This window comes from Canis lupus, chromosome 7 (assembly GCF_003254725.2).
Source record: "Canis lupus dingo isolate Sandy chromosome 7, ASM325472v2, whole genome shotgun sequence".
Classification (NCBI taxonomy): domain Eukaryota; kingdom Metazoa; phylum Chordata; class Mammalia; order Carnivora; family Canidae; genus Canis; species Canis lupus.
In genome coordinates this window covers 2,445,994-2,470,397 of record NC_064249.1, presented here as the reverse complement: position 1 = coordinate 2,470,397, position 24,404 = coordinate 2,445,994, and the positions used below count along the sequence as shown (strand labels likewise).

General features: G+C 48.2%; 1 long non-coding RNA gene across 2 annotated transcripts; it reads right to left on the bottom strand.

The window, feature by feature from the left end:
* Positions 1-645: 645 nt before the first annotated feature.
* Positions 646-16,371, bottom strand: LOC112667125 (uncharacterized). Of its 2 annotated transcripts, XR_003141059.3 has the most exons (5): positions 15,853-16,371; positions 9,482-9,529; positions 2,019-2,168; positions 1,143-1,255; positions 646-1,027 (listed from the first exon to the last, which is right to left on the bottom strand). It is a non-coding gene; the product is annotated as an uncharacterized LOC112667125 (long non-coding RNA). The 2 variants fall into 2 exon arrangements; XR_007411749.1 differs by having other exon boundaries at positions 646-1,255.
* Between the last annotated feature and the right edge of the window lie 8,033 nt (positions 16,372-24,404).

Sequence of the window (24,404 nt, the reverse complement as noted above, 5' to 3'; positions counted from 1 at the left end):
GATGGTGGGATCATGACCTGAGCCAAAGGCAGATTTAACTGACTGAGCCACCCAGGCACCCTTGATGAACTTTTAAAAGTAAAAATATTCATGTAACTACCAGCCTCATTATGCCCAACCAAATACAATCTACATAAATACCCAGAAGCGAACAAAGGCCAAAAACCTACTAATGTAGATGTTTGATGTAGAGAGCCCCCATTCTTCTCTGGCAACCCCACTTGTCAACTCAAAGGCAGTTTTTCAAGAAGGATGAAGAGGCAAAAATTATAAAAGCAAAAAATTAGAATATATAATATATATATTTCTGTTTATTTCAATATATGTAACATATTATATGTATATACTATATGTACATACATAATATATATGTAAACATCTAATATATGCACATACATATTATGTGTACATATATGTAATTATATGTATCATATATGTAAATACATGTAGATAGTACATATTTAAATATATACATAGAATCTATATATATAGATGTATATGTGTTTATATACTATATAAGTATATAGTATGTATAAATATGTAATATATGTACATACAATGTGTATCTATTAAGTACATATATGTATATATGTAAATATATGTATATACTGAATTTAAATATATGTAAATCTATATAGTATAAATATATATTCTTCTCCAATTATATATCAACTCCTATGTGTACATATATGTGCAAGCCCACATGCATATATTATACACAGGAAGGAAGCACACCCAACAATGATTATCTCTGGGTAGTGGAATTGTTTCTTTCTTCTCCTCCTTAGGGTCTTCTGTACTTTCCAATTATTTCATAATGAGCGATTATTTCTAGAATCAGGACAAAAGCGCACTTTTTTAAATGTGGAATTAATCAGGGTCAGTTCAAAATAAAACACCTGTTTTATTTTTTTATTTTTTTATTTTTTTCCAGCTTAAGCTACTGTTCTGTCGTCAGAGGTCCTGGGCCAGGACACCAGAAGGTGCTCTCACGTTTAGCGGGACACACAGGAAGGGGGAAGACAAACTGTGGAGGCAAAGAGAGGAGAGGGTGGCTGCCGCAGGCTCAGAAGCATCTCAGTGTGGGCCCGAGGAGGGAGGGGTTGGGAGAGAGGGGTGTTCTAGACAAATCTAGTTCCTACCAATCCGCAGCAAGGGAGGAAGCACGACTGGCACCAGGAGGCCCAGGCACGGAAGGTCCCGCAGCCCAGATTACACTTCAGGGGGTGATGCCAACCCACCGGGAGAGGATAGACTGGAGCAAAGCAGAGAAGACAATATGATAAAAGACATTGCTATCCGGCCGTAAAAGACAGTGATGCCTCTAACTGTGCTTTCAACAGATGGTTAAACAGATGGCTAATGGCACGGAAAAATATCACAGTTTAATATTAAAGACAGAGTTACATAAAGAATAATATCTTACTTTATACAAAAAATTCACAGACTGGAAAAATTCTCTTTTTTCTTTTTTGTTTGTTTCAAGTTTTTATTTTTTATTTTATTTATTTATTTTTAGATAAAAAGCTTTTTAAAATATTTTATTTATTTATTCATGAGAGACACAGAGACACAGGCAGAGGGAGAAGCAGGCTCCATGCAGGGAGCCCGACGTGGGACTCGATCCCGGGTCTCCAGGATCATGCCCTGGGCTGAAGGCGGCGCTAAACCACTGAGCCACCTGGGCTGCCCTCAAGTTTTTATTTAAATTCTAGTTAACTTAGAGGGTAGTATTGATTTTAGGAGTACATTTAGTGATTCAGCACTTACATGAAACCTCCAGGGCTCATCCCAACAAGTGTCTCCTTAATTCCCACCACCTACCAGGCCCATCCTCTGCTCATCTCCCTCTGACAACCCTCAGTTTGCTCTCTACAGTTCAGAGTCACTTACGGTTTGTCTCCCTCTCTTTTCTCCCCCCCCCTCCTATGTTCTCCTGTTCTGTTTCTGGAATTCCACATATGCGTGAAATACTATGGTGTTTGTCTCTGACTTAGCTCGCTCAGAATAATACACACCAGCTCCATTTATATTGCTGCAAATGGCAGACTGGAAAGGTTCTAGATGTTAACCGTAGTTATCCCCAGGGAGGTAAGATGATGGGTGATTTTGTAGTCACTCCTGTATTTTCCAAATTTTCTGCAATGAGCAGATAACATATTTATCATCTGGGAAAAAAAAAAACAAATAAATGATAAATAGTATCAACATCCATACACATACGAGACAGGGCCCCACATCTCAGAAGGGCTGAGGATGCTGGAACAGAAACTTAGAAACAGGATCAGAGCAAAGGCCCACCTGTGCGGCGCTAGGGGGCTCAGGACCCCAAGACCAGGCGGAGCAGAGGAGGGGCCAAGTGGAACGGGGCAGGACAGAAGCCCGGGAGCCCAGGGCTCAGGAACTGGGGGTCAGTGGGCCACGGTTAGCACAGGGTTACTAACTGCCCCTCTGTGTCTGGGGGCCGCGCGGGGGCTGACCTTCCGGGTGGAGAAATGGAAAGCCAATGCTAGAAAACTGAGAGGAGTTCCTTGCCCTCTTGACACCTAGATGACTCCCCCGGATGGGCCCAGCCTTCTCGGCTCCTACCCATGGGCGGCCGCACGTGCTGGAGGAAACTTCACAATCCCACAGATCTGCCCTCTAATTTCACGGTCCCTGACCTCAGCGGGCCTCTGCACCAGGCTGGCTTCTCCTTTTCCTCTTCCACCTGTTCAGCAGGTTCTCCCAACCTATAGCTTCCTTTCCAAATCCTATCACTTCCCCTGACACCGTCGAACAGATGGCCTTGCCTCCTCCTCTTTTTTTATTAAACATTTTTTTTTTAAAGATTTCATGTATTCTTTTGAGAAAGAGAGAGAGAGAAAGCTCAACGCGGGGCTCAATCCCAAGACCCTGGGATCATGACCTAAACCGAAGGCAGCCGCTTAACCATCTGAACCACCCAGGCACCTTCCCTCCTCCTTTTCTTGGAAACCAGGCAAGGGCCAGAACTCTCAGTTCTCAATCCCCCTGCCCCCCCAGACCCCCAGCCCTCCAGCCCAGCGTTATCTGCATCTTCTTACCTTCCCTCCAAGCTTTGCTGTGTGCCAGGCACCATGCACATGGGGCAAGGACACAAATCAGGCACACTCCTGGCTTGCAGAAAGCTTGCTTTTCCTCTTCCTCCCCCATCCTCTTGTCCAAGGTCAAATATTGGATCTGGCCTTCAAGAGCATCCCCTCCCAAATCCTCCGGCCATGCCCTTTTATCTCTAATCTCCTCTTTTCAACTGCCTCTTCTTTCAGCATAAAAACAGACTCAAGAATTTCCATTCTGTTAAATTCGAAAACATTCTCTTAGCCCTCTCCAGCACACTTCCACACTTGCCCCCAACCCTCCACGCCAACATTACTGAAAATGCGAGTGTCCCATGCCCACATCCCCGCCCTGTGAGCTGACCTCTACCCTCATGGAGCCTCTCAACTGTGTGGTAGCAGAGGCCACTTTGGAGACGTGGTTAAATCCAAAGGACACCCTCTAGCCTTCTCTGATTTGATGAAGATAGGGAAGTGCCCTCTTCTATCGCATCAGATATTTCTCTCCACTCTCTGTTTCTTCAAACTCCTTCCTTTGGCCTCCAACTCACTTTCTAGTCTCATCCCTTTCTAGATTCCTTTTTGGACACCCCTCCTCCTGCCTCATAAACATCAGCATTCACCTAGGCTCTGCCCTTGGCTGCCTTCTCCTACCTCTTGTAAGTTCCCCTTGGTAAACACATCCAGACATATAACTTCAACTGCTACCTACACACAGATTATTCCCCCAAACACATTCCTAGGCCAGAATCTCCCATGAACTCAGAGCAGTACAGCGGGGTCACATCATATCCATGTTTGACTTCAGTGAATTCAGATATACTCGTTCATTAAGGTTTTTTTTTGTTTGTTTGTTTTTTGTTTTTTTTTTTTTTTAGAGAGAAATAAAACAGTATAAATAGCCCAGGCCCTTCCATAAAACGAGGGCCTGGCCTGTAGTGAACGTTGTTACTCCGTGGTTTCCTTGGACATCTCATTCCGTAAATGCCTCTGCAATGGTGAACACCAGCCAGAGTCTAGTGTTTCAAGACACTCCAGGCCCCGAACACAAGCCAACTGCTTCATCTCATGTTCAACTAAAGCGCTGGAGCAAAAGCCAATGCAATGGCTCCTTAAGACATTTCAAGTATAACTTATGCAACGTTCATCTCATACCTTAACTTAATCTTAGGAAGGCGGAAGATCTAAAGTCAGCGAGAAGGTGAAACTCAAGTATACTCAGAATTGTTCCCTGGGAAATCCCTTGAATTGCTCATGGCACGCAAGGTTGATACATATAACCCTACACAATAATATCAGCATATACGGTAATGTCCAAAATATTTTTGATATTGGGGGCACCTAGCTGCCTCAGTAAATAGACCACGCGACTCTTGATCTTGGGGTTGTGAGTTTGAGTCCATGTAGGGGGTAAAGTTTCCTTAAAAAAAAAGAGAGAGAGGGAGAGAAAGAGTATGTAACGTATTTGTAGCTGACTACCAGTTGAGATAGCGCACATTTTCAGTCCTTGCTGTAGGAAAAATGCCGTGTTGAATTACACAAGTAAATTAAGTTATAGTCACACATGATATGATTTTACTGTATAATCAGTGCACCTTGGCTCCCCTTGAGAAGGTTCCAGAAAAGCTTCCCAGTGAAGAGTGGCCTGAGAGGATGTTCGGCAGAGGAGTTGGCCTGGTAAACCAACTGCGGTCAGCTTACTGTGGCCCCGCTACAGCACCAGGCCCCTCTTTGGTCCTCTACCAGTGTGACTGAATTAAGCTGAAGCACTACATAGAAAGGTCTGGAAGGCTGAAAAAACACAGGTTTTGACAGAAAATACCAAGTGACTTCAGCATTGCGTAAGTGTAAAATGTTGAGTCAGGGACAAGGGGATGGGACGGGCAGGTAAGAAGTGTTTGAAGATGGTCTGAACAGGTAGGGAGGGCCTACGGGTCTCGTACATCCCCAGGTGCTAGGCTACGAAGACTATAAGGTCTTATGTGCTAAGCTAAGAACTTGAAATTTTGTTCTAGAACTTCTGGGAAGCGTTAGCACTGTTTCCAGAGCTGCGGTGAGGAGAGAGGGTTGGCACTTTGCGTGGGGGACGATGGGGAGAGCACAGATCGCTGTGGGAAGAGGGTGTGGACAAGGACACCCTCTAGGAAGCTAGGAAGCCGTGAGGCTCCCTTATGGGGGAAATAAAGACGAGGCTGTTGAAGCCTCGGGCAGTTTTAAGGAAAGTCACCTTAAATGAAAACATTTGAACACCACATCCAGTAAACTGGTGATGTGCTGCTTTGCTGAGATTAAAATCATAAAGTTTCTCTCTGCATTAAATGTCACCACATCTTAACACATTCTTGTGTTGTCTCTGCATAAATGTCCTTCCTTCTCATTCTTCACCCCAGCCCTCCTGCTGGTCAGTGCCCGCCTTCTGGCAGGTAGCACACCCCCCCACCCCCCACTTTGACGCCCTCCTCCACCCTCTCCTCTGGCTCCTTTCACTTAGAGCCATGAATGCTCATTCCCACGGCTGCATTTCTTCCTTCTTGAGCTTCCCTGAGCTTCCCTGAGGCCTCCAGAGCCTGGTGCCCTGCCCCCTCTGCTGCCAGCCTCTCCTTTCTCTCTTGCCCGCCGCCTAATGTCACAAAAGAGCAGCCGGTACTCAGTGCCTCACCACCCACTCCCCCCATGGACGCCACATGGTCTGGTCTTGAGCCTCCCGGGGTCTGTCCTCCGAGGGCCTCACTCTCTAGGGGGACAGGGCATGCTCGCAAACAGCACCCCAAGGCTGAGTCGAACAACACAAATAAAGAGCGGGGGGATGGGGGTGGGGGGCAGGAGGCAGGGGGACAGGCAGGTATTAGAGCCAAAGACAGCAAAGGACCTGGTGGCCCACCTGGGCCTGGAAGACGTGCCGCCCTGTTCTCAGAAGTGACAAATGAAGCAAAAACAGGGAATGGGTTTCCCCAGCAGCAGAAAAGTCCAAACAGTGAGCCCAGGGTGCAAGTGGGGCCTGTCGGGGTGCACCGGCCCATGCCCTGGTCCCTTGGCCCTGCTCCCACGCAGCTGCGGGTGCCGGCGCCTTGAGCTGAGCGGCGGTCCCTGAGGTGCCCACACCAACCCCGAGCAAAGGCCGGCTGCTCCGTGGAGGTCCCATCCCTCTTCTTCAGTTTCCACAAAAGAGGAAAGGATGCAACCCGGAAAGAAGAGCAGGCACGAGGGGATTTTAATAAATGATGACCTGGAGGGAATCAGGAAATGGAGACAGGGATTGAAAACATATATTTGGGGTTAGAAAACATGTTTCTCTAGATGGGAAGAAGGGTATGTAAAAGAAGTTGTCATTGAAAAAAAATTAATTAATTAAAAAAAAAAAAGAAGAAGAAGAAGTTGTCATTGAAAAAGAAGCTGGAGGCAGCCCGGGGGGCTCAGCGGTTTAGCGCCGCCTTCCGCCCAGGATGTGATCCTGGAGTCCCGGGATCGAGTCCGGCATCAGGCTCCCTGCATGGGGCCTGCTTCTCCCTCTGCCTGTGTCTCTCAGGAATAAATAAATAAAATCTTTAAGAAAAAAGAAAAAGAAGCTGGAAATGCGATTGGGGCCTGGAACACCACGCTAAGGTTGTGGGGGGTGGTTTTTCCTGGTGGGGATGGGGTGTGCGTGGTTATTTCCAGGCATTGAAAAAGCATCGATGGTTATTGGATGAGACAAATGCCAAGCACGACTGAGAGTTTAGGAAACAACAACGACAAAAAAGACTGAGGCCGCACCGAGCAAAACAGACCAGGCAGGGAACTCCTCAAAGTACAAGAAATCGCTGGTCAGGACGGTGACCTTCGGAGACCGATCGAGGTGGGACGGTTCTCTCTCCGCTGCCAGAAGCTGAGGTCGGAGGCAGAACGAGGCCTTGGCCCGTGGGAGAAGCGGGGACCGCTTTTTGTGGGAGGACAGGAGGGTAAGACGGAGATTTCTAGTGAAGGACGGTGGGAGGAAGGAAGGTCATCATAGCCTCTAGGAACAGAATCCTTGGTGAGCGGCGCAGCCTTACTGGCTATTGAAATAGTGAAATGCTCTTATCTCAGCTGGTAAATAGTCACTACACCAACCCCCTCCCGGGCCACTGCCAGCACCAGTCCCTGAGCCGCTCCCAAGTTCCAGCAACCACGACCTCGGGCTTGACCCACAGAGGGCTTCCAGAACCTCCTACGTCATATTATGGTCCACGTCCTCTGTGCAGGCTGGTTGATACCTGTGCCGTACCGATGGGTAAGTATTCGGGGGCGGCTGGGCCACCCGGGAGCCCCTGAGGGCCGGGCCGTGGGCTGGGACCCTCCCGTGGAGCCGCTGTGTCCAAGGCCGCCCGCCGCTCCGTCCCCTGTTGGGCTCCCAGTATGCGGCACGCGACAGTCAGCAGCCAATGGGAGGTTGGGCAATTATCAGCATTCTCAGTAATCATTTTACTTCTTTTTTTTATCCTGCTCTGGGCAACCATGAAATTTTAAGCAAAAGTAAACATTAAAAAAAAAAAAAAGAGTCGCTAACTCGGATTTGCCCTTGGATTACTCTACATTTCACCAAATCACAAAAGAGATTAGGGAGCTTCCATTTGACCCAGAAAAAAAAAAAGTATAAAGCCAAAGTGGACAGTGACAGTCTAATCTATTTATAACCATCCTCTTAAGAGACGCTGAATTTTGTAAAAGGCTGAATGCTTCAGGAAAAAGCCAACTCTGGCAGGAAGTAAATAGATATAAGTGGCTTGTGCTTGCTCGCTTGCTCATTTAGCAAAGTATTCTGAAGCAACTTTGTCCAATGAAGAAAAATATCGGACTTTTGATATTTATCCTCGAAATATAGGCATTCTTTAAACTGTACAATAGGTAAGTCTGGGCTATCAATTTTGGGGTGAATTGATTGCCCAGACTAAATCGCAGAAAAGCACTTGGAAGGGGCGGGAAAAAGAGTGCGGCAATTTCCCTATAAGTTAATCTCCGATCACCACATGACCCAGTGATCTCGCCCCTAGGCATGGACCCCAAAGAATCGAAAACAGGTCTTTCCAATTAATAACCTGTACCTGCACATTCATAACAGCGTGACGCACAACAGCCCAAAGGTGGAAACCATTCAAAGGTCCCCTAACAGGCAGCTGGGGACCCGGCTGGGCTGCGGCCCTTGTGTAGGCCGCCGCCGGGGAGGGAACCTGGGGGCCCAGGCCGAGCCTGGGGGCCACCGACGCCCAGAAAGCAGGGAGCCAGGGCCTGCGGGAAGGAGACACAGGGCCTGGGGTGCCTTTGGGGTGACGATCTGCTCTGGAACGACAGCATGACGGTGGAGGCGCGGCCCCGCGAGGCTACTGACCGCCGCTGAGCTGCACCCCTGGTTGCAGGGGGCATCTGGGTGCTGGGGGGGGGGGGCAGCGACTCTGGGTGCTGGCTCAGGCCTTGCAGCCAGGGTCAGTGGGATGGGCCCTCGGGCTCCCAGCTCGGTGCGAGCACTCGCTCTCAAATAAATAAATAAATCTTTTAAAACAATAAAGTAAAATAAAATAATAAAATAAAATAAAATAAATAAAATAAATAAAATAAAATAAATAAAAAATAGTTAAGTTGAAAGGCGCCTGGACCATGTGACTATTGGTCCCCGGGGCCTCAATCCCGGTCCCACGGTGGCTGTAGAGAATATTTACATAAAAATAACTTACAGAATAATCTAGAAAAAATACAATGGTTAGCCTGACGCATCTTGTCATGGATCCTGTGCCACAACTTGTACAAAGGAGCGAGAGGAGATGGATGACTGGGCCGGGAGAGCCTAGGACGCCGGGTCCCCCAGCAGCCTCCCTGGGGGAGCACCAGGCCCCTCCAGCGCACCCGCCTCCGGCCCTGCCTCCCCCGCAGGCAGCAGCACTTCCTCCCCAGCTGGCTTTCTCTTTTTGTTTTTTCCAACAAGTCTCTAATTAGGTTTTTTTAGTCTTCAATATTTAACTGCTCTCATGTCACTGAAAAGACTCTTTTCCTGACACTTGATGTAAAGGAACTAAGGACAAACTACGTTGTGCTCATAAAAATAAGTCATTGTTCCACCCAGCCAGAAAATGGGCCAGCTCACTTTTTATTATTTATTTATTTTTTTTCCAGCTCACTTTTTAAGTGGAAGCTTGTAAAGAGCTCCAGGCCAAAGCTTCAGGTAAAAAAAAAAAAAAAGAAAAGACCAAAACCAAACCGATCTGACAGCCACAGAGGACAACCATAGGCCAGTCGGGCAGCCGGGTGACCTGCTCTGGAGACGCGGAGGGTGGGAAGAGGGCAGGGAGGGGGGGATGGCTCTCTGTGCACCCAGCCCATCGCCAAAATGACCCCAGAGCTTTCCCCGCTTTCAATGTCAGTCGCCTTCATATGTGAGCACTGTAAATACTTACGTCGTGACAATTGTGCATGACCTGGGATAGAAACATCTCGCTTCTTGCCTGTGGAAGAGATGGAAAATTCTCTGACACACGCACATACACACAAACATTCAATTTTAGATTTCCTATAGATTTCTGAGTCAAAAACAACATCTAAGGCTGCTATTTTAAAACCAAATCACAGAATTCTTTTTTTATGACAGGAAACTATCCTAACAATGACACCTTATTTCCTGAAAACGACAAGAAAATGCCACATATTTCCACATTGACTTTACCAGACCCCGAAGGCTCCGAATCCTACGTCTCAGTCACACAGATGTGTATGGCATATGGCATTTGAAACTAAGCACGTTTTCTATTCCGAGGTCATGCTCGGTGTCTAGGAAATACATGAAATTTTGGGCAAACTGAAATATGTAAAAAAATATTAACGCCTGAGAATGGTTAATATTAATTTTAACTGAGATATCGCTGTTGGATAACTGTAAGGCTCTCAAAAACCATTTAATCTAATTTTGTCTTATGAATGTCTGTTTTTTTTTTAAGAGTTTATTTATTTATTCCTGAGAGACACAGAGAGAGAAGCAGAGACACAGGCAGAGGGAGAAGCAGGCTCCATGCAGGGAGCCCGACGCGGGACTCAATCCCAGGACCCCGGGGTCACGGCCTGGGCCCAAGGCAGATGCTCACTTGCCGAGCCCCGGGGAGCCTGTCTTAGGAATCCCAACACCCCGAACAAAGCTGCCAGCCTTGGGATACATGGTATCATCTGTTTTCCTTCCTGGTTTAGAAGCAGCAGTAAAGGGACAGTAAAGGGACAAGAGACTCAGACTCTTCCGTGGTCGCCGAAGTCTTGAGATGGTTTAAACTAAACTGGAAGGAGAAAAGACAAGGCCTAAGGGATCGTGACCCAAGCGAGTTCCCCGGAGCCCCTGTGGCACCCGGTGGTCCCTTGCTTGCGGCCCACGGCCAGTTGTGCCCGGCCACTCTCCGCCCCTGGAGTCACAGAGCTGCCATCAGTTCCCTGCTCTCCTTCCTTTTTTTTTTTTTTTAAGATTTTATTTATTTATTCATGATAGACATAGAGAGAGATAGAGAGAGGCAGAGACCCAGGCAGAGGGAGAAGCAGGCTCCCTGCAGGGAGCCCAACAGGGGGCTCCATCCCGGGACCCTGGGGTCATGACCTGGGCCCAAGGCAGGTGTGAACCCCTGAATCCCCCAGCGATCCCCCCTCCTTTAACCCGTGCCCCGGAGCTTCCTGGCTCCTTCTCCGGGTCACCTGGTTAACATTCCACAGACGCGTCGGCCTAGCTGGTCTGGCCAGTCCTGCTACAGGCAGGGCCCGCGGGGCCCGGACGGCCGTGGCTTGGGGCAAGAGCCCCGGTTCACCAAGGCGGCGGGACTTTGCAGAGGCTGCTGCCCCCACAGCGGCGGAAAGCCCGTTTGGCCAGCCTTGGTGTCCTTGTCCGCCTTCTGGTGTGAGGGAGGGTCCCGGTCCCTCGGCGGAGGCCGAGCAGGCCGACCCCACGGAGCCCCCAGGTGCGGCTGCAGAGGAGGGAGGGCCCCGCGGTCCCCCCGGCCGCGTGAGCCAGCAGCCTGTCCCGGGCCGGCAGAGAAGGCCTGGGGTGCCACTGCGGCTCCCAAGCCCCGATGTCATCTGTGAACTGGGACGACAGGGCCGGCACCGGCATCTCCAAGGTTAAAACCAACAGCGCTCGGGCGAGCTCGGGGCCCTTTCCCGACACTGATGGGGCTACCTGGCTCCCACGGGCCCCCCACTGGGCAGCTCCCCGCTCCATGGAGGGGGCCCTGGGGACACACTGGGGGCGCTTCACACCTCGAGGACAGGGGAAGCCAGGGCGGACCCCGAGCTCCGGGGCTGCGCCAAGCCACAGGCGGGTCTGGCCGAGAGGGCCCAGCGACTGCGATGGGGACGGGCCCGTCCAGGCCTCCCGCCTGCCTGTGCCCCTGTGACAGCCGCCACCTGCCACCTGCCACCTGCCACCTGCACGGAGAGCCGCTTGCAGAGCTGAGGGAGCAACAGCCATCCGTGCACCCACCGCCGCTGGGCCACACCCCTGCTGCGCTCCGGGCACCCCTCCAGCACCTCGGGGGACCCCACCTCACCTGGTGGCAGAAGGGCCTGCTCAGTTAATAGCTGTTGGAGAAAGCCGGACGCCGGGGGCCCAGCAGCTGAGCCTTGGGCCCAGGCCATGACCCCGGGGTCCCAGGATCGAGTCCCGCATGGGGCTCCCCGCAGGGAGCCTGCTTCTCCCCCTGCCTGGGTCTCTGCCTCTCTCTGTGTCTCTCAGGAATGGATATAAAAAAAAAAAAATCTTTTAAAAAAATGTGCTGGAATGAAAGAGGGTTAGAGATGCTCACGGATAATTGGGGGCCACGAGGCTGAGAGCCTATCAGTATCCGAGCGATTTCTGGTCATCCTGTGGGGCAGGGTTGAGCACACTTGCCCTGTGCGGGGCCACGGAGAAGAGATGTGAAGCTTTACCGTCTACAGGGGCTCCAAACCACCTAGTTTGGAAGCAGCCGTAGATCATATGTAAATGGGTGGATGTGACCATGTTCCAGTAAGACTTTATATTCATACACGGAAATCTGAAGTGCATATACTCTGCACGTCACAAAGTATTCTCCTTTTGATTTTTCACCCATTCAAAAATATAGGGACTACCTGGGGGGCTCAATGGCTGAGCGCCTGCCTTCGGCCCAGGCCATGGTCCTGGGGACCCGGCGTCGGGCTCCCTGCATGGAGCCTGCTTCTCCCTCTGCCTGTGTCTCTGCCTCTCTCTCTCTCTCTCTCTCTCTCTGTGTGTGTCTCTCATGCATAAATAAATAAAATATTTTTTAAAAAGTGGTTGCATTCAAAAATATAAACATCATTCTTAGTTCAGAAATCCTATAAAACCAGGCAACAGCTGGATTGGACCCTTGAGCTACTTTGACAAACCCTGGCTTTAGGTAATATAGGAGCCAAGTGGATGAGGAAGTAGGGAGATGACAAAATACGCCTCGAGTGTCTACCGTTGGCCAGAGACGATACCAAGTGCTGCTGAGGATGCAGCAAGGATGGGAAACGAGCAAAATCCCTGCCCTTGGGAAGCACATGTCCTAAGCAAGAGATGCAAATAATAAACAAGATCATTCAGGTTAGGTGCTCAGTGCAGAGGAAATGAACAGGGCAATGAGATAGACCGCGTCAGGGAGGCAAAGACAACCCTTTTTATCTCTGTGCTAGTTTCCTGTAGCTGCCATGACACAAGGCCACAAATCAAGTGGCTTAAAAACCAGAAACTTAGTCTATCATAGTTTTGGAGGCCGGAAGCCCCGAATCAGGGTGTCGGCTGGCAGTACTTTCTACAGAAGCTTCAGGAGAGAACCGCTCCTGCCTCCTCCGACTCCAGGGCTGTCAGCATCCCTTGGCATTTCTTGCCCAGTGAGAGCTTCAGTCCAGTCCCCGCCTCGGGGGACACATTTGCCTCCTGGTCTGTGTGCTCTGCTCTCCAGCCTCCCATGTCCCTCCGCCAAAGGCACTTGTCACTAAATTTAGGGCCCACCTGAATAATCTCCTCATCTCAAGATCCTTAACTTAAACTGTATCGGCAAAGACCCTTTCTCCAAATAAGGTGACATTTTGCAGGTTCGGATAATTCCTGAATTCTCTTTGCTGGAGTAAATGAAGTCGCAGCCCACCAGCAGGTAAGTGTAGACCTAACAATGACCGACGGGAAGGCACCATGCTGCAGCCACCACTGACGCAATGGACTCAGGAGAAAACCGTGGGTGGAAAGGCCATTCGCACAGACCCTGTGTGTCCTCCAACAGATTACTTATTAATCACAAAGGGGACAGGTACCTTTGCAGTAAAGAAACCCGATGAAATGCTTCCGAACCAAGCGACCAGGCCTTCCACCGACGTCATCTGAAGTGATGTACTGAGGCCCCAAGCTCACCTGCCCAGTTTCCCAACAGAAATGTATGAACTGAGTCTACTTATAAGGGAACAGAGCCAAACTGAGGGACATTCTGCTGATCTGGATTTGCCAAGATAAGCTGACTGATTCTACTAGACCATGAACTCCTAAAAGACAATATCTGTGTCTTACTCATCTGCCAATCCCCAGCACCAAGAATGAGAAACTAGTGAAATAATGTAAAGTATGTACAACAGATACTATTGACCTGCTTAAACTACCATAAAAGATTAGTTAACAGCTTGGAAAATACGATCACAATATATATATTAAATAAGAAAAGCAGCAGCACCTGGCTGGCTCAGTCGGAAGAGAGTGCGACTCTTGATCTTGGGGTTTTAAGTTCGAGACCCATGTTGGGTGTAGAGATTATTTAACTTAATAAATATTTTTTTAAAAGATAAATTTCTGGGATCCCTGGGTAGCTCCGCAGTTTAGCACCTGCCTTTGGCCCAGGGCACAATCCTGGAGTCCCAGGATCGAGTTCCGCGTCAGGCTTCCGGCGTGGAGCCTGCTTTTCCCTCTGCCTGTGTCTCTGCCCTCTCTCTCTCTCTCTCTATGTCTATCATGAATGAATAAATAAAAAATCTTTTTAAAAAAATGAAAAATAAAATAAATATAAAAAGATAAATTTTTAAGAAAAGGTTAATGAAAAACACAGTTCATAAAAGTATGGTCATTTGTAGCAGGTTTTCAGGAAAAAATTGAAACAATCTTCTTGAAAATGTTAATAGTGGTTGTCCCTGGGTGGGAGGGTTATATCACTAGTTTCTTTTTTTCTTCTTTTTGCACGATTGTACATTTTACACATTTTCTGGAGTATGCATCACCTTGTAATAATGAGGTCCAATCACTGATGACACTGGTCTATTCTAAGAAGTAATAGATGTGGCCACTCTTTCCCTCCAAACGTAATTAAAACACATTATCACACCTAAACTGTACACTAACGTTTTACAAAACATTTTTCTTAAGTATGAGTCTCTCCAACCAGAGCACTCGTGCGTTTTCAAAAATGCAAATGCCATGGCCCCACTAAGACCAAATTAATAAAATCTTCAGGAGTAGGGGCACCAGGTGGCTTAGTTGGTTAAGTGCACAACTCCTGGTTTGGCTCAGGTCATGATCTACAGGGTCATGGGATTAAGTCCCGTGTCAGGCTCCATGCTCAGAGTGAAGACTTCTAGTCCCTCTCCCACTGCTCCCCCCACTAGCTCTCACACTCTCCCTCCTAAATAAATAAATAAATAAATAAATAAATAAATAAATAAATAAATAAATAAATAAATAAATAAATAAAATATTTTTAAAAAATCTTCAGGAATAATACCTGGCTAGATGTCCTTGATAAAAATTCTGGAGTTGCTTGCTAGCTTTGTCATTCCTATATTAAGAACCAGTGTTGGGGGACGCCTGGGTGGCTCAGCGGTTGAGCATCTGCCTTTGACTCAGGGTGTGATCCTGGAGTCCCAGGATCGAGTCCCTCCCTCTGCCTATGTCTCTGCCTCTCTCTCTGCCTCTCTCTCTGTCTCTCATGAATAAATAAATAAAAATCTTAAAAAAAAAAAAAAAAAAAGAACCAGTGTTGGGCAGCCCCGGGGGGCTCAGCAGTTTAGGGCCACCTTCAGCCCAGGGTATGATCCTGGAGACCCAGGATCAAGTCCCACATCGGGGTCCCTGCATGGAGCCTGCTTCTCCCTCTGCCTGTGTCTCTGTTTTTTTTTTTCTCTCTCTCTCTTTCTCTGTCTCTCATGAATAAATAAATAAAATCTTAAAAAAAAAAAAAGAACCAGTGTTTTTGGTGTTATATGTAAGTGATGAATCACTAAACTATACTCCTGAGACCAAAAAATAAATAAATAAAAAGTTGAAAACCTAGGTTCCGTTGCATAATATGTACGATTTTATTGGCACGTGTCTCTGAAACTGTACTTATGGCTCTCTCTCCCGAACATCAACTTTGAACTCCTGAAGGCAGGGAATTTTGTTTGATTCTCTTCCTTTTACAATGACTGATGAATAAGTAGTGCTCCGTCCGTGTTCGCAGGGTTGGGTGGGCGCTTGCATGCAAGAATAAATCGGCCCCATTCACCTTACTCCTTATTTCTGCCACTGTTTTTTAGCCCAGATCTAGCTTGCTCATGTGCAAAATACAGGCATCCCTCAGAGATATTGCAATTTGGTTCTAGAGCAATAAAAACAACGCAAATATTGTACATAAAAGTGAGTCAAATATATATTTTTTGTTTTCCAGTGTATACGAAAGCTGTGTGTACGCTATGTAGTGGTCTATAAGATATGCAATAGCATTACGTCTAAAAAAATGTATGACCTTAATTAAAAAATACTTCACTTAACATAACCATCAGCTGGACTTTTGGAGAGTCATACCTTTGTGCTGATGGAGGGTCTTGCCTCCGTGTGGATGGCTGCTGGCTGACGTGGGTGGGCATTGCTGAAGGTGGGGTGACTGTGGCAACCTCACGATAAGGCAACAATAAAGTTGCACATCGATAGACTCTTTCCTCCTTTCAGGAATGATTTCTCTGCGTAGCACGTGATGCTGTTTGATTGCATTTCACCCACAGTAAAACTTCTTTCAAAATTGGAGTCCATCCTCTCAAACCCTGTCGCTGTTTTATCAACTAAGTTCACGCAAATCCTAAATCCTGTGTTGTCGTTTCAACAATCTTCACAGCATCTTCACCGGGAGTTGATTCCATCTCAAAAAACTACTTTCTTTGCTCATTCTTAAGAAACAACTCCTCATCCGTTCAAGCTTTATCATGGCATCGCAACAATTTGGTCATGTCTTCTGGCTTCACTTCTAATTCCAGTTCTCTTGCTAATTTTCACATCTGCAGTTACTTCCCCCACTGAAGTTTTGAACCCTGAATTTGTAAAAAAAACAGTATCTGCAAAACACAACCAAGCAAAGGACAATAAAACGAGGCATGCCTATAATCATGTTAGGCAGCTAGAATTGTTGGTTTTTTGTTTTTTGTTTTTTTTAGATTTTATTTATTTATTCATGAGGGACACAGTGAGGGGCAGAGACACAGGCAGAGGGAGAAGCAGACTCCCTGTAAGGAGCCCGGTGTGGGACTTGATCCAGGACCCCACGGTCACGGCCTGAGCTGGAGGGAGATGCTCAACCACTGAACCACCCGGGTGCCACAGGCAGCTAGAATTATAACCTGACCAAAAAAGAAAACAACTTCAGAAATATAAAATAATTCTAGTAGGTAGATTTTCTGCATGGAGATGACAATGAGGCATAAAGATATGGAGTGGCTTCATGCACAAGATATTTTTAGAATGCAAACCAAACTCTTCCGTAGCTTTTTATCCATACCAGGCACTAGTCCAATAATATCAGGCATTTGGCCATCATCTCTAATTAATTCAATTCTACAATGAATTCAATATTCTTCAATAACTCTCTTTTCCAAAAATGCATTTGAGGTATTGATGTTGACATTTTATTAATAGCTCTGCAATACTTGCGCTCTGTATAACACTAATATCAAGTACCCAAAAATAAGATGAACTGGAACTCAATTTTTCCTAGATATACTTTGACCCTATTTGCAAAGTAAGTATAGTATAAATTATGTGTATGGCCAACAATTTATCCACACATCCAGATTTTTATCCAGTGCTTAGTATCTATCCGTTACTGTGGAATTTACATATATTCAATGACCAGGGAGGGGTTTGCAAAAATGACCACAAATTCTCCCCGCTTCGTCCAGAGCCTTCCAGTGTGATATGGCATTTCCCACCAAAAGGTAAAATCTATTTCCCCAACCCTTGTGTCCTAGTTGGTCCTGTGACCTATGGAAAAAACGTGATGCAGGCAGTGACTTTCCTTCCCCAATGAGGCTTAACTCTCTTGCTGTATTTGGGGCCCTAACACCACCGTGTGGATGAGCCTGAGCTAGTCTGCTAGAGAAGAAACCTGGAGGCACACCAAGGTCCTCTGGCCAACTGCCAGACGTATCAGCAAGGCCTTCCTGGTTGCTTGGCCACCATCTAACCCATCGGCTGACTCTAGACAAGCGGCAAGCCCAGAAGAAATCAGCTGAGCTCCCCAGACCAGAATCGCCTGACCACAGAATCACGAACTAAACATATGGTTGTTTTATGCCATATAGTGTTTTAAGCCACTAAATTGGGGATGGGGAAGCTTTACTAGCAAAAGCTGTCTGACCAAAACAGCCAATAGTTGTATGGTCCAAAGCACTACCGTCTAATGAATTCATTAGACATTTGGGGACATTTTTTTAAAGATTTTATTTATTTATTCATGAGAGACACAGACACAGAGGGAGAAGACACACACACTTGATATTAGTGTTATACAGAGTGCACAGGGGAGAAGCTCCCCTGCAGGAAGCCCGATGGGGGACTCAATCCCCCGGGATCATGCCCTGAGCCAAGGATAGATGCTCAACCACTGAGCCACCCAGGCATCTTGTGTTAAGGGACTTTTGTGGGACGTTCTTATAAAGTCAAATCTTCAGAGTCTCAATTCTCTTTGCCCTGCATGACAAACGAAACAGCTCCTGGAAGCCCAGGAAGCTCACTGAGGCTTGGGGGGGGAAACACCACAGCTCATTTAGCAAACATTTACTGAGCGTCTACGGAGTCGATGGGAATATGAAGATGATGAAATAACTCAGGCTCTGCTCCCTAAATTTTTAGTCAAGGAAATGGAAAAACCCAATAGTAATCAGAGGATGAAAATAAAATCTGATAATCTCTGTGTAGGAGTCAGGCCTGCCGGAGGTGGGGAAAGAGGAGGGATCCAAGGCCTCTGGGTGCTACCCTGGAAGCCAGATCCTGAGCGATCAACTGAAGTGGGTGCTGGGAGTTCGTAGGGTCCAGGAGAGAGGAGGGAACCCGGATCCCATTCGTTATAACTTCAGGTGGTTCCCGGGATTGGGAGCTGAAGCACAAAATTGAGAACCAGGCAGACAAGAGTGGAGCTGGAGGGAAGGGAGGAGGGGATGGCGGCCGGCGAGTGCAGGGGTCAGGCTAAGACTTTCCAATTTCATTTGGAAGGGGAAGGGGAGCCACTGAAAGTTTTTAGGGTGGAGAGACGACATGAAAAATTTGCTCGACTTGCCAGGAGCAGGAATGGTGGCAGCGATGTCCACTGGAGACAGGGAGACCGAGGTCAAGCACCAAAGGTCTTGGAGTCGTGGTCTCCGCGTGATGGGCTACAGTGGTGGACACTGAATTCGTGCATAGACTCGGGCTGGGGTGGTTGGGGCAGGAGATAGCTGTCAAGGGTAGATTAGGGACTCACTAAGTGCAGTAGACGAGCTAGTTCCAAGATAAGAGTTGGAAGCTGAGCTTTTTTAAAAAAAGTTTTCGTTTTTGTTTTTAAGCCTCCACATTTTAAAAATTTAAGAGAGAGAGCGAGCGAGCAAGCATGAATGGAGCTAGAAGCAGAGGGAGAGGCAGAGGGAGAAGCAGACTCCCCGCTGGGCCGGGAGCCCGACATGGGGCTCCATCCCAGGACCCTGAGATTGTGACCTGAGCCCAATCCAAGAGCCAGGGGCTCAGCTGACTGAGCCCCCCAGGTGCCCTGGAAGCTGTGCTTTGGCATACCGAGTCCGGGGCCTCCATGGGAACCCCAAATGGAAACGTCCACCAGGAGTGTGCTGCTGGGGAGCTCAGTAGAGACACGAAAGCTAAAGGGGCAGACTTAAGGGGATGGACACAGAGCTTCCCCAGGAGCCTCTGGGGCTCTGCCCTTGGGAAAGCTCTCCTTTCTGGTTTCCATGTCTGAAAATTGAAGATATTAATCACTACGTGACAGGGTTATGGTGAAAACTACGTGTCATAATACTAAACACAATGCTTTGTGCATCATGGACATTCAACATGTGCCTGTCGTGAATGCGTACCAAGCAGGGACTGTTCAGGGAGAAAAGGCCCATGAGGGGTGGGGATCGGGGGAGCTCCAGAGTTTAAGAAACAGGCTAAAGAGCAAAGGATACTAAAAGAAAAAAAAATGAACGGAAGAAAAAAAGATAACAGGCAGGTACCATTCGGAAAGCCTCTGGGTGATATAAGCCTACCGTCTTCCAAAGAAGGTCGTACGCACTGACCGATCATTCCTCCACTGTGTATCTAGCCTAAGGAAATAATAATATTTTTTAGAAATTAAGAACAATATGGGGCACCTGGATGGCTCAGTCAGAGAAGCGTCTCTGCCTTTGGCTCAGGTCATGACCCCGGGGTCCCAGGATGAAGCCCTGTCCCGCTCCCTGCTCAGCCGGGACCCCGCTTCTCCCTCTGAACCTTCGCTCCTGCCCTCTCTCTCTCTCACTTGCTCTTTCTCTCAAATAAATAAATAAATTTTTAAAAAAAATTAAGAACAATATTTGTATAAAATGTTTATTGTGATTTAAATAAACATAAACAGAGTTTTTATAACTCTGGTAAATTTATAGGACCTATTTTATAACAAGGGTGGTGGGTCTGAGTTGGGGCAGGGACGACAAGTGAGGACGTTCATAAACTAGAACGAAACATACCAACTATGACTAGAGATCAGATTATATGAGAATTTAAAAAAAATTAAAAATAAGATTATACGAGAATTTGATTTTTGTTATTCCTTAATTCATTATAGCGAGAGTGTGTTATTGACACCCCAAAAACTATGCCTAAAAAAAAATTAGATATTTTACTGGGGGGCCCCTGGGGGGTCAGCGGTTTAGCACTGCCTTCAGCCCAGGGCGTGATCCTGGAGACCCGGGATCGAGTCCCATGTCGGGCTCCCTGCATGAAGCCTGCGTCTCCCTCTGCCTGCGTCTCTGCCTCTCTCTCTCTCTCTCTCTCTCTCTCTCTCTCTCTCCCCTGTGTCTCTCATGAATAAATAAATTTTAAAAATCTTAAAAAAAAAAAGATAAATAGAATCTTAAAAAAAAAGAGATATTTTACTGAGGGGAAGAGGAGCAAGAGAAAACTCACCTTGTTTCCAATGTCACTCAAAACATGACCTCTACCTTTGATTGTTTCTAATGATTCTGAGTCGTCTTCATCATGTAATCTTCCTCCTGCCAAACTCAGCTGGTTGGATTGTTTGAGTTTTCCTACTTCCTACCTTCCTTCCCTTTCTTTTTTTTTTTTTCCTTCCTTTTCTTCCTTCCCTTTCTTGGCCTTTTCCCTCTGCTGGAACTGCCTCCTGGAGACTAATACCTGACCTCTAACTAGACAGGCCTGTCTATCAAAACATACCTATCCCACCAGCACCCCCCTCCGCCCCTCTGACCCACCTGGATCTAATCTCTAATCTCTCTTTCTAGTCCGTGACTACAGTTTTGTGCTTCCTTCAAGGCATTACTATTCCATTTCATGCCCAAAATACTCACCCTAAGGTCATTCTACCAACAAGCTTGGGGATGGGGGCTGGGGAATCTCCAAACACTGTAAAATCATTGCAAAACTCTGTGTGTGTGTGTGTGTGTGTGTGTGCACATACATGCATTTTTTTTTTTAAAGACAGAGAGAGAGAGGACTCAGAACTTTCACCAGATTCTCAAATTTTCCATGAGCCAAAAGACGGTAAGAAAGGCCATTCAACTCTCACTTGGTCCTTTCATCCTACGGGCTCTAGAGGCACCTCCAGGGCTTCTCCAGCGTGATGCCTCCTGGGTGCCTGGGAAGGAGCCTTGCACAAAACAGGCACCTGGTTGTGGAATCCAACTGAATGGAGTCAACACAGAGGTTGGCATCTACCACGCAGAAAGGGGAAAAGTCTCAAAAAGAAAGAAAAAAAAAAGAGAGAGAAAAACACCCCCTTCACTCCTCCAATGTAAAGATTCGATCACAACCCACACAAGAACAAAAGTGAAAGTGAAAACGTTGTATTTTCTTTAAAACCTAGGGCCCAGCCTGCCAGCAAGGCTCGGATTAGGGGATCAGGCGAGGTCGTGAGCAGTCCTCAATCTGCCCCTGACTCACTTCTATTTCGAGTAATAATTCTCTCAAACTCACTATACCTCATTTCCTATTTATGCAACACGGGAAAATAGTTCTTGTCCCTTATCTACCCAATGAGGAGGACGTCAGGAAAACAGATGACACACAGAATGCTTTCTGAACACTTCATTAGGCGGGCTCCACAAATCTTTTCATCAGAAAGCCTGTGGTTGCAAAGGGCCGCCCAGCCGTGGTGCTCGGTTTTGATGTCCCGAAGCTTGCTTTCAGGTCTAAAATATTTCCAAATGTGCTCAAGTTTAACATCGACGGTAAGAAGAATCCTGGGCTGGAATGCACTCTGACCACACTCCAGAGCAGCATTTCTCAATTTTTAACCCGTATTCCCATTTGATAAGCCTTAGAAATCTCGCTCCCTCTTTAAACTCTGTATTATGAAAACAAGGCTTGGGTTCCCCCTTTTCCCCCCTTTTCACGCTTTTATGATAAACACCACTCGGCAGTAAAAAGGCATGGACTACTGGTGTGTGGGGGCGTGGATGCCTCTCAAGGAGAGCCTTCTGCTGAATAAAAGAGGCTGGACCCAAAGGAGGACACTGTAGGACTCTCTTCCTAGAAGAGCAAATGCCTCTACCTGCAGGGGATCGGCGGGGCGCTGGAGCACCCGGGGTGGGGGGAGCCCAGGACACTTTAGGGGAAGGGGAGACAGAGACGTTCACTGTGACGGTGGCATTTCCACGGGTCTGCGCGTGTCAAACTCACCCCGCATCTGCGCTCACGGTAAGTGAGGTGCGAACGTCGGTGCATCTGCCACGCAGGGTGCACTCCACGGCTGGGCTCAAGGAGCTCGAGCCCCGTCCACCCTGAACCCATAAATTAAATGGCTCTAAAGAGTGAGTTTAGGACCCCCTCGCCAGTCCCGGCCTCGGCCCAGCAAGCGGGCCCTTGGCGCCCCCCCCAGGCCCAGTGGCCTTGGGCCTGCATCCCCTGTGCCCCCTGCATCCCCTGTGCCCCCTGCACCCCCTGTGCACCCTGCATCCCCTGTGCCCCCTGCACCCCCTGTACCCCTCTGTGCCCCCTGCACCCCCTGTGCCCCCTACACCCCCTGTGCACCCTGCATCCCCTGTGCACCCTGCATCCCCTGTGCCCCCTGCACCCCCTGTGCCCCCTGCACCCCCTGTGCAGGGCCCCTCTGTGCCCCCTGCACCCCCTGTGCCCCCTGCATCCCCTGTGCCCCCTGCACCCCCAGTGCCCCCTGTGCCCCCTGCATCCCCTGTGCCCCCTGCATCCCCTGTGCACCCTGCACCCCCTGTGCACCCTGCATCCCCCGTGCCCCCTGCATCCCCTGCGTCCCCCTGCCCGGGGCCTCAGCTTCTCTCTCCTGCTCTCCAGGCTCGGACCAGAGGCTGGCAGGAGTCTCGGGGGCGGAGGGGCTCCCCTGCTTGGGTTCCTGTGGGTCCGGGTGGATCTCTAACCGCCACGCGCCATCTCGTGCTGAGTTTTACCTGTTTAGGCTTCTAAGTGCCCCCGGCCCCCCAAGGTGCGCATCTAGAGGGGTTCTTTACCATTTGGGGGCCTTGGCCACTTGCGGCAGCCCCGTGAGGCCTTCTCAGAACCCGGCAAAACGCACAGGCATGTGCAGTAATCCGTATTATGACCTGCGGTCGCCCAAGGAGCAGAATGTCTCTGCTGTTAGAATGCATGTGCCCTGGGGTGCCCGGGTCGCGGGATCGAGCCCCACGGCCGGCTCCGAGCTCAGCTCCCTCTGCTGCTCCCCCTGCTTGTGCTCTCCCTCTGTCAAATCAATAAATAAAATCTTTAAAAAAAATAAATAAAAATTCGGGACGTCTGGGTGACTCAGTGGTTGAGCATCTGCCTTCGCCCCAGGGCATGACCCTGGGGTCCCCGGATCGAGTCCCACATCGGGATCCCTGCAGGGAGCCTGCTTCATCCTTATGTCTCTGCCTCTCTGTGTTTCTCTCATGAATAAGTAAATAAAATCTCTGAAAAAAATTAAAAATAAAGTTAAAGTTAAAAATAAAAGAACACACGGGCCTTCTTACTGATGTATGAAGGGGCCATACGCAGCCGTCGGCCAAATCACCAGCTCATCCCGAAGTAGTGGTAGGGTGACGCACTATTTCAAGGGAGCCGCCAACAGCTGTGATGGGATATGTACTGTGGAAACGCGTGTGCTTCACAGGTGTGGCTAATCCTGCTGTGGCTTTCCATCACCATCTCTCTCTGAAGGAGGTGACTGAAAATGTGATCTTTTCTCTATTCAAGTTCACAAAGGCCCTGAATTCCACCCAAGGACACGGATCCATGGACACCTGGATGAGGTGGCGTGCTCTTTATCTTTGTGTTCTTGGCACCCTGGGGTGGGGGGGCGGGTAGTGACAGCCTCGTAACACCGTAATGAGAACAATGACAATATTAAGTATGAATTCAGAAACAAAGATAAATAATTTCTCTTGCTAATTCTTGTTACGTTACGACTACTATGCTTCCACCAAACTATAGCCTGCAAAATTGTTCAGAGTGCCAGGGAACTTCAGTTCCATCTACCTGGAACCACATGCGCCTTCGGCCACCTTCTAGCCTATTCCCCAATTCTCCAAGCACTAACACTAAGCCATCTGAAGAGAATAGAGAGAGGCCGAGGAGGTTGAGAGGAGGAAGTCGGCCCCGCACCATGACCTCACTGTGTCCGTCCTCTGTGACCTTCACGTGGTAGGTGTGTAGCTCTAGATACATGAGGAATGTAAGAAATGCCCTTGACTCAGTCTTTTTCTTCCCATTGCAGCAGGGAATAATGCAAGATGCTTTGTCCCCACCACGCCTCTCTCTTAATATTACACAAATACTTCCTTTCTTCTCCTTTTACTGTTGCAGTTATTGCTGAGAGCATTTCGTAAGGGCGTAAAAAATAATGAAACCAGTTCAAGTGAACCGGAGTGACAATGAAGTGCCTGGCAGGGAAA